The 16967-nt window shown below is 39.7% G+C and overlaps 1 long non-coding RNA gene across 11 annotated transcripts in view; it reads left to right on the top strand.

Moving 5' to 3' along the window:
• The window catches only part of LOC140627755 (uncharacterized), a 291600-nt gene that overhangs the window by 192405 nt on the left and 82228 nt on the right, over positions 1–16967 (top strand). The window contains exon 5 of one of the 11 annotated variants that reach the window (XR_012026368.1): positions 14339–14477. The exons of the other annotated variants lie outside the window; for them this stretch is intronic. This is a non-coding gene — a long non-coding RNA (uncharacterized lncRNA). The remainder of the gene's footprint in view (positions 1–14338; positions 14478–16967) is intronic. 11 annotated transcript variants of the gene reach the window in all.

The following is a 16967-nucleotide window of genomic DNA, read 5'->3' as shown; positions in this document are numbered from 1 at the left end:
CCGTGCTCCATGTAGACCCAGGCTGCACGCCCACCAGCAGCCCTGGCTCATCTGTATACTGGCTGTAATTCACTGCGCGGGGGTTTTCAGTGCTGATCCGGGTCGGGGGGCAGCGGAACCGTGCACACTGTTGATGAAGGCTGCATCGCCATAGGGTAGTTTGGTGTGTTTATGCAGGCAGGGGCTTGGCCTGTGCTGGTACAGGTTGCAGTTGCTTGAGAACCCTCGTTCTTTTGGTGGAAGCTGGGTGGTTGTGCGTAGACACTGCCTGGTTCTCTGCAGATGAAACCCCACTCATTCTCTGTGGATACCACCCTATTTAGGACAGATCCAACATCATCCGAAGCAGACAGAGTCTTGTCTTGGGTGGATGCAGCCTCACCTGGGGTTCTGTGCACGCTTAGCCCCTTCCCCACACAGAACTTTGGTTTATGTAGACCCAACGTCTGTCCACTCGCAGAGCAGCCATCCACACGGCTGACATCCTCTTGTGGAGTCTTGCCCTGTGCAGACGGAGCTCGAGTCCCTTGTAGACACAGTTTGTGCCTGGTGACTGAGCCACCTTTCTCTTGGCCCTGGCCTGCCTCAGCCTGCTGAGGCTCATCTTGGGCAGGTGTTGTGTGAACCTCCCCACCGGGCCTCCTTGCACGTACACGCCTGCACCTCCGCGTGCAGCTCCCCTGAGTGGTGACCCAGCCAGGCACCACCATGCAAAGCTGTGTGCCACGGAGAGCCCCGGAAGGACCCCAGAGCCACATTTGCAGGTGATGCTGCCTCTACTGTCAGGTACCGGCCTCATGCCCCGACGACCAGCCATCAGTTCTCTGCAGGGCCGGCCTCCAGGCAGTGGCAGCTTGCACTGTCCGGAAGAGCCAAAGTACCCGGGGTTGGCGCTGCCTGTATGTGTCTCCAAGGTGCACGCACTTCTGCTCATTCTGCCTGCCTCTTTGGGCAAATCTCAGCCCTGTGTAGATGCCTTCTGGGCTGGGCTCCATGTACATGCTGTCTACAACTCTTTGCAGAGTCTTGTCCTCTGGGGACATAAAGCTCCTTTTCTTGGGGGGGGGTCTCTTCCTGCATGGACACCACTAACACCTCCTTAGAAGGCCCAGCTCCACATGGATGCAGCCTGCATCTCCTAGCAGAGCCTCCTATTATGTACATGCAACCTTCATCTCTGCACAAAGGCTCAGTCTGTGTAGACATGGCCTTGTGGGGTGGGGTCACCTGTGGATCTGGGCTGTTTCTGATCTACTGCCTGCCTGCTTCCCCCCAAGTCCCTCAGGTAGCCTGGTCCCTGGAGCTTAGGTCTCACCCTGCCAGGCTGCTCTCTTTGCTGTGACATCTTCTGAGGCAGCTGTGGGCTCAGCTCAACAATGGGTCCCAAGTCCCAAGGCCTCCACACCCTTCAGGTCTGGGCTGCCGCCAGCGCAGCCTGCCTATGTCTCTGCTCTGTCTGACGAGGCCAGAGATGCTGGGATCTGTAGAGACTCGAAGGCTTGCCAAGAATGAGATAAAGTGCCGGGTGGGCAGCTGAGAGGAGCAGGGCTGCTAAGAGGGGCTAGAAGCAGTTGAGGAGGAGCCAGAGTGGGTGAGCGGGAGCCAGAGAGGGGAGAGGGAGAGGGAGAGCTGAGAGGAAGAGCCAGCCAGCTGGGAAGGTGGTGAGTGGGCGCCTTGGCTGAAGAGTATTGATACAATGACAAAGGAGGTGGAGAGAATCCTCTGTGATTCCCTGATTGGCTCCAGCCCTGGTGAGAATGAAGCCTGGAGGGCTGTGGGTGAGCCCAGCCTGCCTACTTCCAGAATGGATTTAAGGCAACCCTGGAGAGTGGTTCCTGAGGAGTAGCCCCCATCTAAGCCGAGGTTCTCTCCAGGCCAGCTGGGGCCACTGACTCCAAAGGCAGGACCCTCACAGAGATCATAACAGGCAGTGCCACACATGCACACGAGGTTTCCAGTGGAAAGTGCAGCCTGCCATAGGAGTCAAGACAGAGCCCAGAGCCCAGGTCCCACTCCTGTGCCCTGAGTCACTTTGGTTGGTCCCTCAACCTCTCTGAGCCTCTGTTTCCTCATCTGTCAGTGACAGGTTCCATGGCCGCAAAGATCCCTCCCTGGTCTCACTTTCTAGATCATTGAGGCCGCTTCATTCACCCCCTTGCTCTGTATATGGGCCTCTGAGCCCCTGGGAGGGGCAGGCTAAAACTTGCCCAGGGTCCCAGTGAGTTGGTGCTACTAGACGTGAAACCCCAATGCTCTGGCTCTGAGACTGGGCCCTTTTCTTCTCCTGGTCCTTTCCTAGAGCAGGGCAGAGTGTGGGAATATGGAGAGAGGCCCAGGGAGCCTAACCAGTGTGGACTGGTGATTCTCTCACTGTGAATCCTCACCCTGTCATGCCAAAAAGATGCCAGCCTTCTGGCAGATCAAGTAGATGGCGAGCTCGGAGCTTCCCAGTTACAGTGATCATCCCCATCCTATGCTCAGGACCCAAAAACATTCCCTTCTGGCTCCCTGGTGCCCAGCTAGCCAGCTTGAGGAGGAGGCAGGGCGCAGGACATTGGACCCAAGTCCAAGCTGAGGAACTAAGGCCCGAAGAGGGAAAGGAGTGAAGGCATGCAGGCTGGTGGGCGCCTTATGTGTTGAGGCACAATTCCTTGGGGAGAGAAACCAACAAACAGCTTCCCACCTCCCTGGCCCAGACCCCTTGAGGAGCAGTGGCAGCGCCCCAGCCCTTTTGGAAGTAGGTCCTAGGACTCCCACTACCCAGACCCAAGCAGCACTCTGTTCACGTTCCCTGGACCCTAGCAGGCCATGGCACACCTGGGCAATTGCAATAGTGATTGAGCACCTAACACCTCCATGAACATGTGCTGAAAGGCATTTTTTTGCCCCCTCTGTTCTATCAACTAGATATTTAGTACCTCTGTCTCTGTCTGAAAATGTTCTCAGAAGTACCACACAGGGATTTCCCTGTCAGCATATTGCCAAAGAACCAAGGCGAACATCACACACCTCTCTTAGAAAAACGTCTTGACAGCCTTCACCAGCTCTCAGAAGCTGCTCACTGTATTCTCACAATCCTCAAGCCCTTCCCAGTCCTATACCTGGTCACTGGCTTTTAAGTGAACTTAGAGGAATGGAGACCTGGTTTCCAGTCTGAGCTTTGTCATACATTTGGTCTGTCACATTATACAGGTTCTTTGCACTCTCTGGGCCCCAGGTTCCAGAGAGGGGGCATAAAGGCAGTCTGTCCTAGGTAAGGGGGACTGGCCTGTACTCGGAGGACAAAGGCATCTTTGGTGGCCTGGGAAGTTGTCATAAAACATGCCAGTATCCAAAAGACATCCCAGTGTGATACAACTGCAAACACAGAAGTCCATGAGACAGGCTATCTCAATTATCATCAACCTAACATTTTAATTGATGTTTTGTGAATTATTAAATTATTTTGTGATGAACTATTAGCTAATCATAGCTAATAGTTATGTGCTAATAGTTACATAGCTAATCATCTGTGCTGGACACTGTCCTCTGTGTCTTATGTATGTTGACTCATTTCATCCTTATGACACCAGCTGAGGTAGGTGTTATAATCATCCCCTTTTACAGATGAGACAACTGACTCCAAGACAAGTGCTTTGTGAGTGGTGGGGCTGAGATTCAGACAGGCCGTGCACTTAATCACTGCTCTCTTCTGCCTCTTATTCAAACACTTGCCAGTTTCTCTTTTCCCCACTATGTTGAAGCATGAAAGATTAAAAGTATCTTTGATTCTTAATTTCTTTACCCATGAAATGGGAAGCCCAAAGGCCCTACCTAATAGGGTTGTTGCAGGAATTAAGTGAGAAAATGTGAGAAGACCCTGTTATACACTGCGCGCTCCACATGTTCTTACTGTTGTCAATGAAGTAACTGGCAGTATTTAAATCCTGTTCTGGCATGTGTGAGATTTGGAGGCACAGGAGTGGTTTATACGCTTTACAACTTGCTATTTGAGGGACGTCATAGTAATGACTCTATAGATACAAATGCAACCAAAGAAGCATTGTCAAGCACTTTCACAGATCACATACATCTTCTATGGCAATCCACAGACAGCCTTATTAATGTTATTACTCCTATTTTGCAGAAGAGAAAACTGAGGCTTGGTGAGGCTGTGTGAGTTTCCCAAGGTCAGCCGGCTAGAAAGTGGCGGAACTGGAACTCTAACCCAAGTCCAATACCCACTCTCTACTATAAAAGTGGGCCACCCCTGTCCTTAACAAGCTCTCAGCTTTTCTGATAGACTCTGGTATTTCCCCTGCATGATGGTCAAGCTAAGCAAAAGCAGGGGGAAGATGGCTGAAAACCCCGTCCTGTGGGTGTAGTGGGAACTGGACCCATGTATTGCCAATGCATTTGCATCTCCCACAGTGCTCAGACATTTTACCATGACTTTTCTGAACCCATTCCAATGAGGTCTGCCTCAGGCTCCTTGTTTTAATAAAAGGTCTCTTTTAGAGATTTTTAAAAAATAACAGAACACTGCACTTCAGCTCCACAAGGTCACTCTGTACAGTAATATTGGGATGGCACTGTCCCTCTTCCCTCTCACTCTTATTGTCCAAAGAGTCTATGTAATACAAAATAACAAAGATAACAAAAGGCTAAACAAAAATGGAAATAACCCAGGATAACCCAGATTCACTTTTTTTCTTTTTTAAATAATGGCTCTAGTGAGATATAATTCACATTCCGTAAAATTCACCCTTTAAAAGTATACAGTTCAGCAATTTTAGTGTATTCACAAAGTTGTGCAACTGTCACCACCAGTTCCACAATATTTTCTTTCTTTTTTTGATGATTTTATTTATTTATTTAAAAGACAGAGAGTGAGAGAGAGAGAGAGAGTTCACCAGGGGAGGGACAAGCTTACTCCATGCTGAGCCCAAAGCCCCATGCAGAGCTTGATCTCACAATCCTGAGATCATGACCTGAACTGAAAGCGAGAGTCAACCACTTAACTGACTGAGCCACCCAGGTGCCCCTAATTCTACAATATTTTCATTAAGCAGTCACTTCCTATTCCCCATGTTCCCAGCCCCTGGCAACCACTAACCTACTTTCTGTTTCTGTGGATTTGCCCATTCTGGACATTTTATCTAAGTGGACTCATGCGATATATAGCCTTCTGTGACTGGCTTCTTCCACCTAGTGTAATGTTTTCAGGGTTCATCCATGTTGTATGACCTACCAGTACTTCATTCATTTTGATGGCTGAATAATATTGCAATGCATGGCTAGACCATATTTTGTTTATTCATTCATCAGTTGATGGAATTTTGGGTTGTTTCCATCTTTGGGCTCTTACGAACATTCATGCACAAGTTTTGTGTGAACATGCTTTTATTTTTCTTGGGTCTATATCTAGAAGAGGAAGTACTGGGTCATATGGGAACTCCATTTTAACCTTTTGAGGAACTGCCTGACTGTTCCACAGTGGCTGCACCGTTTTACATTCCCATCAGCAACGTATGAGGGTTCCGATTTCTCCACATTCTTGCCAAGGCTTGTTATTGTCCATCATTTTGATTGTAACCACTGTAATGTGTATAAATTAGTGTCTTAGAGGGGCTTTGATTTGCATTTCCCTGATGGATAAAGATGTTGAGCATCTTTTCATATACCCTCTTTGAAGAAGTGTCTATTCAAATCTGTTGCCCTTTTAAAATTTGTGTTGTCTTTTTATTAGTGAGCTGTATGACTTCTTTATATATTCCAGTTACAAGTCTTTTATAAGAGGTATGATTTGCAAATGTCTTCTCATGGTCTTGTTTTTCATTTTCCTAACAGTACCTTTTAAAAAGCAGACATTTTAAAATTTGATGAAGTCTCATTTATCAAATTTTTTTTGAGACTGTGCTTTTGATATCCAGGAAATCTTTACTAACCAAGGTTGCAAAGGTCTTCTCCAATGTTTTCTTCTAGTTTTATAGTTCTAGGTTTTACATTTAGGCTTGTGATACATTTTGAATTAACTTTTATGTATATATCATGTAGTATGGATCAGAATTTATTATTATTATTTTATTATTATTTTTTTACACATGGATGTTCTCAGAAACACACCTGGAAGCTCACAGCTGTTTGAAGTGATTTTGAAGTGATCAGTTTGCTTTTAAATATTGATGTGTAATTTTAATAAAATGAAAGAAGAGTCAGAACATATATGTATATATATATATATATATATATATATATATATATATATATATATGAACTATCATTTTTCTACGGAATTGCCTTTGTAGCTTTGTCAAAAATCAGTTTTCCATAAATGTGTGGGCTTATTTCTAGACTCTCTATTCTGTTCCATTTTTGTATTTGTCTGTCTTGACACCAACACCACTCTGTCTAGAATACTGCAACTTTATAATCAGTCTTGAAAACAAATAGTGGAAGTTCTCCAACTCTCTTCTTCTTCTTCTTCTTCTTCTTCTTCTTCTTCTTCTTCTTCTTCTTCTTCTTCTTCTTCTTTCTTCTTCTTCTTCTTCTTCTTCTTCTTCTTTCTTCTTCTTCTTCTTCTTCTTCTTCTTCTTCTTCTTCTTCTTCTTCTTCTTCTTCTTCTTCTTCAAGACTTTACTTATTTATTCATAAGAGACACAGAGAAAGAGGCAGAGACACAGACAGAGGGAGAAGCAGGCTCCCTGCAAGGAGCCTGATGCGAGACTAGATCCGATGACCTCAAGATTATGCCCTGAGCCAAAGGCAGATGCTCACCATTGAGCCACCCAGGTGCCCCCAACTCTGTTCTTCTTTTTCCAAGTTGTTTTAACTCTGTTAGATTCTTTGCATTTCCATATGAATTTTAGAATCAGTTTGCTAATTTCTACACAAATACTCCCTAGAATTTTGATTGGTATTGTATTGAATCCATAGATCAATTTGAGGAGCATTGACATTTTAACGATATGAAATTCATTTTCTGCCCTGTGAACATGGTATAATCTCTCGGTTTATTTAGGTCTTTTTTATTTTCTTTTAGCAGTGTTTCATAGTTTTTACTGTACAGGTCTCTCACACCTTTTCGCAGGTTCATCCCTAAGTATTTCATATCTTTGATGCTATTTTTAAAAGACTTTTTAATTTTTGATTGTTCATCAGTAGTAAATAGGAAAACAGCTGATTTTTGTATATCAATCTTGTATCCTGTTACCTTACTAAACTTACTTACTAGATATTTTTTGTGCATTTCATCAGGTTTGCCACATAGACAATTATAGTAGTTGTGAACAGACAATCATTGGTTGTGAATAGAGCTAGTTTTACTTCTTCCTTTCCATTCTTAATTGCCTTTTCTTCCTACCTTCCTTTTTTCCTTCCTTTCTTTCTCTCTTCTTCCCCTCCTTCCTTTCTTCTTTCCATTCCCCCCACCTTTTTATTGCCCTAGCTAGAATAATGTAATGTAATGTAATGTAATGTAATGTAATGTAATGTCTATAATGTCTATAATGTTGTATAGAAATGGCAAGAGTGGACATTCTTGCAGTATTCCCAATTTTGGAAAGAAAGCTTTTATTTATTTATTTTTTACCATTAAGTTTTATATTAGCTGTAGACTGTTTATAGTTGCCCTTCATCATATTGAGGAAGTTCCATCTATTCAGAGTTAGTTGAGAATTATTACCAGTAGGTCTTGGATATTATCAAATGCTTTTTGATCTTCATTTCAATAATATGATTTTCTCTATTAATTTGTTAATATGGCAAATTAAATGGATTGTTTTTCAAACATTAGACCAACCTTGAATTCCTGAGATAAATTCTACTTGGCAGCAATGTATTATCCATTTTATAAATGTTGAATTTTATTTGCTAAAATTTTGCTCAGAATTTTTACATTTATATTCATAATGAATATTGATCTGTAATTTTCTTACAATGTTTTGTCTGGCTTTGGTATCAAAATAATGCTGGCCTCATAAAATGAGTTGGAAAGTATTTCCTTCTCTTCTATCCTCTAGGAGAGGTTTTTATATCTTCTTTTCTTTTTATTTTTTTTAAAGATTTATGTATTTATTCATGGGAGACACACAGAGAGAGAGGGAGAGGGAGAGAGAGGCACAGACACAGGCAGAAGCAGGCTCCATGCAGGGAGCCTGACATGGGACTCGATCCTGGGTCTCCAGGATCACACCCTGGGCTAAAGGCAGCACTAAACGGCTGAGCCACCCGGGATGCCCCTTATATTTTCTTTTAATTCATCCTTACATATTTGATAGAATTCACCCATGAAGCCATCTGTTTCTGGAGTTTTATGTATAGGAAAGTTTCTAACTATAAATTCAATTTCTTTAATAGATATAGAGATATTGTATTTCTTCAGGAGTCAGCTTTGGTAGTTTGTGTCTTTCAAGGAATGGATCTATTTCATCCAAGTCACTAAATGTATTGTCATAAAGTTATGATATTATCTTATCCTTTTAATCTCTGTAGAATCCATAGTGACATCACTTCTCAATTCCCAGTATTAGTAATTTGTGCCTTATCTCTTTTTTCCCTGTTCACCATGGCTAGAGGTTTATCAATTTTATTGATCTTTTGAAAGGACCAGTGTTGTTTACAATGATTTTTTCTATTGTTCTTGTTTTCTATTTCATTGATTTCTACTCTAATCTTTATTTTTCTACTATTCCACTTACTTTGGATTTAATTCACTTCCTTTTTCTAATTTCTTGAAGTAGAAGCTGAGATGAATGATATGAGATATTTTTTTCTTTTCTAGTGTAAGCATTTAGTACTATAAAATTTCCCTTAAGTACTATTTTAACAACTTTCACCAAATTTTTAGATGTGTTTTCATTTTCATTCAGTTAAAAATGTTTCTTAATTTATTTATTTCCACCTTTATGTATAGATTATTTAGAACTGTCTTATTTACTTACTTTCCAAATAACTGGGAATTTTTCAGAGATATTTCTGTTATGGGTTTCTAACTTAATTTCATTATGATCAGAGAACAGACTTTGTATAGCTTGAATTCTTTCAATTTTACTGAAACTTGTTTTATGACCCAAAATATTATCTATCTTGGTAAATATTCCTTGCATATTTTAAAAGAATGTATACTCTAATGTGGTTGGGAGGACTATTCTATAAGTGTCAAATAGATCGAGTTTGTTTATAATGTTCTTTAGATCTTCTATATCTTTAATGAATTTATGTATACTTGTTCTATCAATTATTGAGAGAGGGGATTGAAATCTCTTGTTTTAGTTATTTCTACTAATCTTTGTGTTGTGTCAGTTTTTGCCTTATGTGAAGTTCATAAGCTCATATATTCTTGGTGAATTAACCCTTTTATCATTATGGAATGACTTCTTTATTCCTTGTTGACATCCTTTATTCTAATTTTTTTTAAAAGTAGGCTCCATGCCCAACATGGAGCCCAATGTGGGGCTTGAACTCATGATGCAGAAATCAAGACCTGTGCTGAAATCAAGAGTTGGATGCTTGGGATACCTCGGTGGCTCACTGGTTGAGCATCTGCCTTTGGCTCAGGACATGATCCCTGATCTGGGGATTGAGTCTCGCATCGGGCTCCCTGAGGGGAGCCTGCTTCTCCCTCTACTTATGTCTCTGCCTCTCTCTGTGTGTCTCTCATGAATAAATAAATAAACCCTTAAAAAAAAGAGTTGGACGCTTAACCAACTGAGCCATTTGGGCACCCCAACATTCTTTTTTCTAAAATTTATTCTGAAATTTAATTTGTCTGATTCTAATATGGCCATGGCCACTCCAGATATTTTTTTATTGGTGTTGGCATTGTATTTTTCATCCTTTTACTTTGAATCTGTTTGTCTTTATATTTAAAATGAATTTCTTATATGGAATATACAGTTGGGTTTTGTTTTTAAATCCAATCTGATAATCTCTGCCTTTTTATTGTGGTTTTAGATTATTTATGTTTCATATGGTTATTGATATTATTAGATATAAGTTTATTTTCTTGTCATTTGCTTTTAATTTGTGCCATATATTCTGTGTTTTCTCTTTACTTTCTTTAAAAAAAAAACTTCTTTGGGATTAGTGGAGCATTTCATAGATCCCATTTTATTTCCTTTGTTCATTTTTAAGAGATCACTCTTTGTTTCATTATTTTAGTGGTTGATTCAATATTTTCAGTGTACATTATTAACTTATCATGATGTTCCCTTAAATAATATTATTAATTAATAATATTAAGTAAAACTATACCACTTCACATATTATAAAAATGTCATAACAGTATACCTCCATTTCTCTTCTCTTTTGTGCTATTATCATATGACTTACTTTTACTTATGTTATAAACTCCACACTCAATTGTTATCATTTTTATTAATTATCTTTTAAAGAAATTTAAATAATAAGAAAAATCTAATATATTTACCCATGTAGTTACCATTTCCAGTGCTCTTAATTCCTCTGTGTAGATCCATATTTCCATCTGGTATCATTTTTTTCTGTCCAAAGGACTTCCTTTAATATTTCTTGTATTGCAGGTCTGCTGCTGATGAATTCTTGTAGCTTTTGTATGTCTGACAAAGTATTTACTTCACTTTTATTTTTGAAATATAATTGCACTGGGTACAAAAGGTGAGGTCAACAAGTTTTTTGTTTGTTTTATTCAGTACTTTAAAGATATTAATCCATCACCTTCTTATTTGTGTTGTTTCTCACAAGATATCTGCTATAATCTTTATTTTTGTTCCTCTATACATAATGTAACTTTTTCCTCTTGTTGCTTTTAAGATTTTTTTGGTCTTTACCACTAGTTTGGATCAATTTGATTATAAAATACCTTGGTATAGTTTCTTCATGTCTGTTGTGTTTGGAGTTCACTGAAATTTTTGAATCTATGGGTTTATAATATTCATTATATCTAGACATTTTTTTGTCTTTATTTCTTCAAATATGTTTTCTGCTCCTTACTATTTTTCAGGGACTCTAATTACACATATATTAAGCTTTTGAAGTTGTCCTACAGCTCAGTAATGCTCTGTTCTTTATTTATATCCTTATTTCTCTTTGTATTTCACTTGGACAGTTTCTATTACTATGTCTTCAAGTTCACTAATTTTTTTCCTACAATGTCTAATCTTCCATTATTTTCATCTAGTATATTTTTCATCTCAGACATTGTACTTTTTATCTCTAGAAGTTCAATATAGGCCTTTTTTATATCTCATATGTCTTTACTTAATTTTTTGGACATATGGAATACAGTTATAGTAATTGTTTTACATTTCTAGTCTACTCATTCTAACATCTGTTTCAATTCTGGATTGGTTTTAAATGATTGAATTATCTCCTCAATATGAGTCATATTTTCCTGAATTTTTTTGTAAGCTAGGGAATTTTCTATTGGATGGCAAATATTATGAATTTTACCTTATTAGGTGCTGGATATTTTTGTATTATTATAAATATTCTTGAACTTTGATCTGGGACACAGTTAAGGTAACTTGGAAATAGTTTGAACTTTTCTGATTTGCTTTTATAATTTGTTAGGCAGGGCTGGAACAGTTATCAGCCTAGGGCTAATTCCCAATACTGATAAAAGAATCACATGTATGCTCTCTACCCAATGCCCTGTGATTGAATTTTCCAGATTGGCAGGTGGAGGCACGCATAATCCCCAGAGCTGTGTAAGTGCCAGACACTGTATATTCTAATTTTTTGGATGGTTCTTTCCTAGGCCTCAGGTAGCCCCTCACATGCATGCACTGATCAATACTCTACTGAATACCCAAAGGAGACCTTTGGTAGATCTCTGGAGATCTACCAAATATTCTTCCCTGTGAAATTTAGCTTCATTGGCCTCCCTGGATTCCTAGCTGTTTCCTCACCTCCGAGAAAACACCATGCTCTTTACTGGATTTTTTCCTCCCTGCTCCACAGCCAGGCATTTCTCTCTCTAGGCAATAACCTGGGACAATTGTAGCACTCACTTCATTCGTTTCCTATCTTTGTCTTTCATTACCTGATGTCCAGCATCTTGAAAAATACTGGTTTTTCAAAAATATATTATCTGTTGATTATTTAGGAAGGAGAGCAAATTCAATCCCTGTTACTTCATCTTGGCCAGAAACAGGTTACAACCCTTTTTAAAATTCCTAGTTCATCTTTAGATGGACTTTTTTTAAATTTATTTTTTATTGGTGTTCAATTTACCAACTTAAAATTTAAACTTTTACCTATTTTAAAATTATCCTTTTTATCCTCGATAAAATATTTTTAAATACCCCCCAAAGGTGTCCTAATGAATAGGGAAAATAGGGTCTTGGGAACAACAATTAGGAAGGGAAAATGAAGGGCCCTAAGTCTAGGTGAAGGTTTTTTATCAGGCCAAAGTATCATGTTTGTATATGTTTTATGGTAGCCCCCAAGCTGAGAACAGCAGTAGAGACTTGCTTTAGTGGGAAGATCACTTGTCTCCCTGACATATGGCCTACTGACTCCCTTGCTTCAAAATGAATATACAGACAGCCTGCCTACCTGCTGCTCCTGCAATGCCAATTCCATATACACATATGGTTGCTGAATAAAATATACGATGCCCAGTTAAATTTGAATTTTAGATAAATAATTTTTTGGTATAACTGTGTTCTAAATATCTCAATGTATATACTTACATTAAAATTTGTTTATGATTTATTTGAAATTCAAATTCAACTGGAGTCCTTTTTTTATTTGTTAAATTTAACAACATTATGTACACAGCAGTATGACCTCCAGCTCAGTCTCAGGCCTCTGGGACTGATGAGAAAAGGCTCTCATCTCATTTCTGCCACTGAACAGCTGAATGTCACTGGATAAGTCACTTGTCATCTGAGGCCTAGTTGGAGATGATTCACATACAGTACTTAACTTGGCACCTATCTCCCAGTAAGTAGCTGCTCCATGAATGGGATCGAGTAGCAAAGTCAGATGCAAATACTGCTTCATAGATTAAAGATGACTCACTTATCCTTATCACCTCTGAGCCTTCTAACAGTCTCTATAAGACAATTGATGAAAGTGTTATATTTACTTTACAGATGGGGAAAGTGAATCTCAGAAAGGTAACCAAGCAGGGTAGAAGGTATAAGTGCCGTGTGAGTGACCCAGAGAAGGAAAGGGTCTGGTTTCTCACCCTAGCTCTGCTCCTGACCCCCTGGATACACTCCTCTCCAGGATCACTTTTCACACATGGCAGTGGGCTGGGCCCAGGAAATATGCTATCCAGGAGTCTAGAGCTTGAGTGACAAAACCAGGATGAAGACATTGCCTTTCCCCTTCAGCATCCTGGCTAGTCCTTTGCTTAGAATGAAGTCCTAAGTTCCTAGGGTCTCCAAGGCAGATCAAGTTGACTACTTAGGGGGTGGTGGAATACTTGTCCCCATCTTCTGACTCTTTCATTCCAAATAGTGTGCAAAGAGCTCAAAGAGACAAGAAACAAGGGCTCTGGCCCCACTTTAGCTGCTGACTCACTCGAGGATGCTCTTCTTTCTATGCCTTAGTTTCCTCATCTCTAAAATGGGTATTTGATTTAAAAAATAGTCAGGAAATTACTTTGAAAACATCAAAAATGCTATTGTAAATGGCTATTGGATTCTGAATAGCAATATGGACCCAATATTGGAACCCTCACATTGGCCTTTCTGCAGCAGTAGCTGCGTATCCATCTGTTTCCTCAGATCCTGACTGAGGCGGTAAAGACGTAGGAGGAAGACGTGGGTAGAAGGAAGAAAAGCAAATAAGACCTACCTTCTGCTTCTGAAGACCTTAAATAAGTTTTTCAAAGGGTGGAGAATACAGAATTGTGCCCACTTCGTCTCAGTACTTGTGAGATGTTGAACTTGGAGGTTTCTTGCTCCCTGGGCCCACTGGAGGGATGAGCTGCCAATTTGGAATTGCTAGCCTACAGCCCTAAGAAACTTAGTATTTGGAGAAAAGAGTCCAGAGGCAAAGTGAGGGAAAGCTGGTCACATCTGCCTACTGTCCTAAAGCTTGCAGCTGTATGACTGACTCATTCTGCATCCCATGGAGCTGAGGACTAGTGCTTATTAGCAATCTCTCAGCAGGAACAGAAGACTGTTTGTCTCTTGTGCTACTGTGTCTAAAAAGATGGGGAAAGACAGGAAACTATAAGCATTTTCTGATGCTGAGTAAATGGATGAACAGAAGACTAACATCCAGAGTATCGTAAGTAAGATGATGGAATAGGAAGTCCTGTGCTCTCCTTCTCCTCACAAACACACCAGTTTAACACAATTTATGAATAAATTCTTTTTTGTTAGAAATCCAAAAACTAACTGAAGAGCTCCTGTATCCCTAGGTGAACATAAAACCACATTCACTAAGGCCAGTAGGAAGACATGGGATACCCTCTTACCAAAGTCCCTGCATCTAGCACAGTTGCCATGTGATCAAGAAGAGACTCCCTAAGATCCAGATTCTTCCAAGGGAAGGAGGAGGTAGGTTTCTGCATCCAGTACCCCAAATTTTCTAAAGAAACTCTCTAGGAGTCTTACTTCTGTCTTGCCAGATGTGGAGCTCTGATAGGTCCAGTGCAGTTTATCCATCTAGGGGAGATGGAGAAGATAGTTTAGACTGGTAGATGCCATAGTTCCAAAGTCCCTGGCTCAGCAGAATGAGTGTTAAAAAACATAGTTTTCTTCTCCCTGGGGAAGGAAAAAGTTAGTAGAAGTTCCCAGAATCTCTGGCCAGGTTGATTGGTGAGAGTCTTCTGTATGAGGCCAGTTTGTGAAGACTAGCAGAGGTACTTGCTTTGTCTATTGTGCAGACACCAACAGAGAGTGAAAGAAAATAAAGAATTGAGCAAAGATGTTTTATTTTTTTATTTTTTTAAAAGATTTTCATTATTTACTCATGAGAGACAGAGAGAGAGAGAGAGAGAAAGAGAGAGAGAGGCAGAGACGCAGGCAGAGGGAGAAGCAGGCTCCATGCAGGGAGCCTCACATGGGACTCAATCTCACGTCTCCAGATCATGCCCTGGGCCAAAGGCAGCGCTGAGCCACCTGGGCTGCCCTGAGCGAAGATGTTTTAAACAAAGGAACATGATAAAGCTGACCCTAATGGAGTTATATGATTTACCTTAAAGAATTCAAAATAATTATCATAAAGCTGTGCACTGAGGTCAAGAAAACAATACATGAACAGAGTGAGAATTTCAACAAATATAAAAAAAAGTACTAAATGAAATCATGGAGCCCCAAAACAACTGCACTGAAAATTTTGCTAGCAGGGCTCAACAGCAGACTATATCAAGCAGAAGAAACAGAAAACTCAAGCAAAAGTCACTGAAAATAATTAAGTCAGAGGAGCAATAAGATTTTTAAAAATGAAAAATAACGATGAAAGCTTAAGGAACTTATGAGAAACCATAAAGAAGAGCAATATATACATTATGGGAGTTCCAGAAAGGAAAGAGAAGAGAAAGAGAAGAGAAGAGAAGAAGAGAAGAGAAGAGAAGAGAAGAGAAGAGAAGAGAAGAGAAGAGAAGAGAAAGAAGAGGAGAAGAGAAGAAGAGAGAGAAGAGAAAAAGGACGAGAAAGTTCATTCTAAAGATAGCTGAAAATATCCCAGTTCTGCAGAAGGAAATGGACATCCAGATCCAAAATGCCCAAAAGACAACAAATAAGATGAACCCCAAAACATCCACACTGAGACACTTTATAATCAAATTGTCAAAAAACAAAGACAGAGAGTATTTTGAAAGCAGGCAAAGAAAAGTGACTTGTCATATACAAGGAAACTCCTTAGGCTATGAACATATTTTTCAGCAGAAACCTTGCAGCCCCCAAAAAAGAGTGGAATGATTATGCAAAACCCTGAAGGAAAAAGCTGCTAAGAAACACAAAACTATCCCACATAAAACTGTCTTTCAAAAATGAAAAAGAGATAAAGATTTTTTCAAATAAGCAAAAGCTGAGAAACTTCATCACCACAAGACCTGCCTTACAAGAAATGCTAAAGAGAATTTTTCAAGTTGAAATGAAAGGATGCTAACCAACAACATAATAGCATAAGAATGTATGAGACTCATTGGTAACGTTAAATATATAGATGGATACAGAATACTGTATTATTCTAATAGTGGTAGATAAATCACTTTTAATTTTATTATAAAGGTTACTACAAAAGCATTAAAAATAGTTATAACTAAAATATGTTTAAAATACATAATATAAATAGATTTCAATTATGACAACAATAACATAAAGTGTTACTGTGAGAAATTAAAGTGTAGAGTGTATATGATTGAATTGAACTTGTTATCACTTAAAATAGACTGTTATAAGATATTTTATGTAAGCTCCAAGGTAACCACATACACACAAATACTTATAGATGTTATACAAAAAAAGAAAGAAAAGGGGGATCCCTGGGTGGTGCAGCGGTTTGGCGCCTGCCTTTGGCCCAGGGCGCGATCCTGGAGACCCGGGATCAAATCCCACATCGGGCTCCCTGTGCATGGAGCCTGCTTCTCCCTCTGCCTGTGTCTCTGCGCCTCTCTCTCTCTCTGTGACTATCATAAATAAATAAAAAAAATTAAAAAAAAATTAAAAAAAAAAAGAAAGAAAGGAATCAAAGCATATCAATGCAAAAAAATCAATAAAGCACAAAGGAAGACAGCAAGAGAGGAAAGGATAGATGAACTCCAAGACTAACAGAAAACAATGAGCAGAATGGCAACAATGAATCTTCCCTATCAATAATTACATTAAATGTAAGAGGATTAAACTGCAATTAAAAGACAGAGTGGAAAAAAAAGACATAGAGTGGCTAAAATGGATAAGAAAAATAAGACCCAACTATATGCATTCAACGAGAAACTCACTTTATATTTAAAGACACACATAAGCTGAAAGTGAAGGTATGGGAAAAGGTATTCCATGCAAATGGTAACCAAAAGAGAGCAGGAGTGTCTATACTTACATAAG

This window comes from Canis lupus, chromosome X, assembly GCF_048164855.1.
Source record: "Canis lupus baileyi chromosome X, mCanLup2.hap1, whole genome shotgun sequence".
Taxonomy (NCBI): domain Eukaryota; kingdom Metazoa; phylum Chordata; class Mammalia; order Carnivora; family Canidae; genus Canis; species Canis lupus.
Note: the sequence above shows the minus strand (reverse complement) of the source record. Positions and strands in the feature narration are given on the sequence as shown.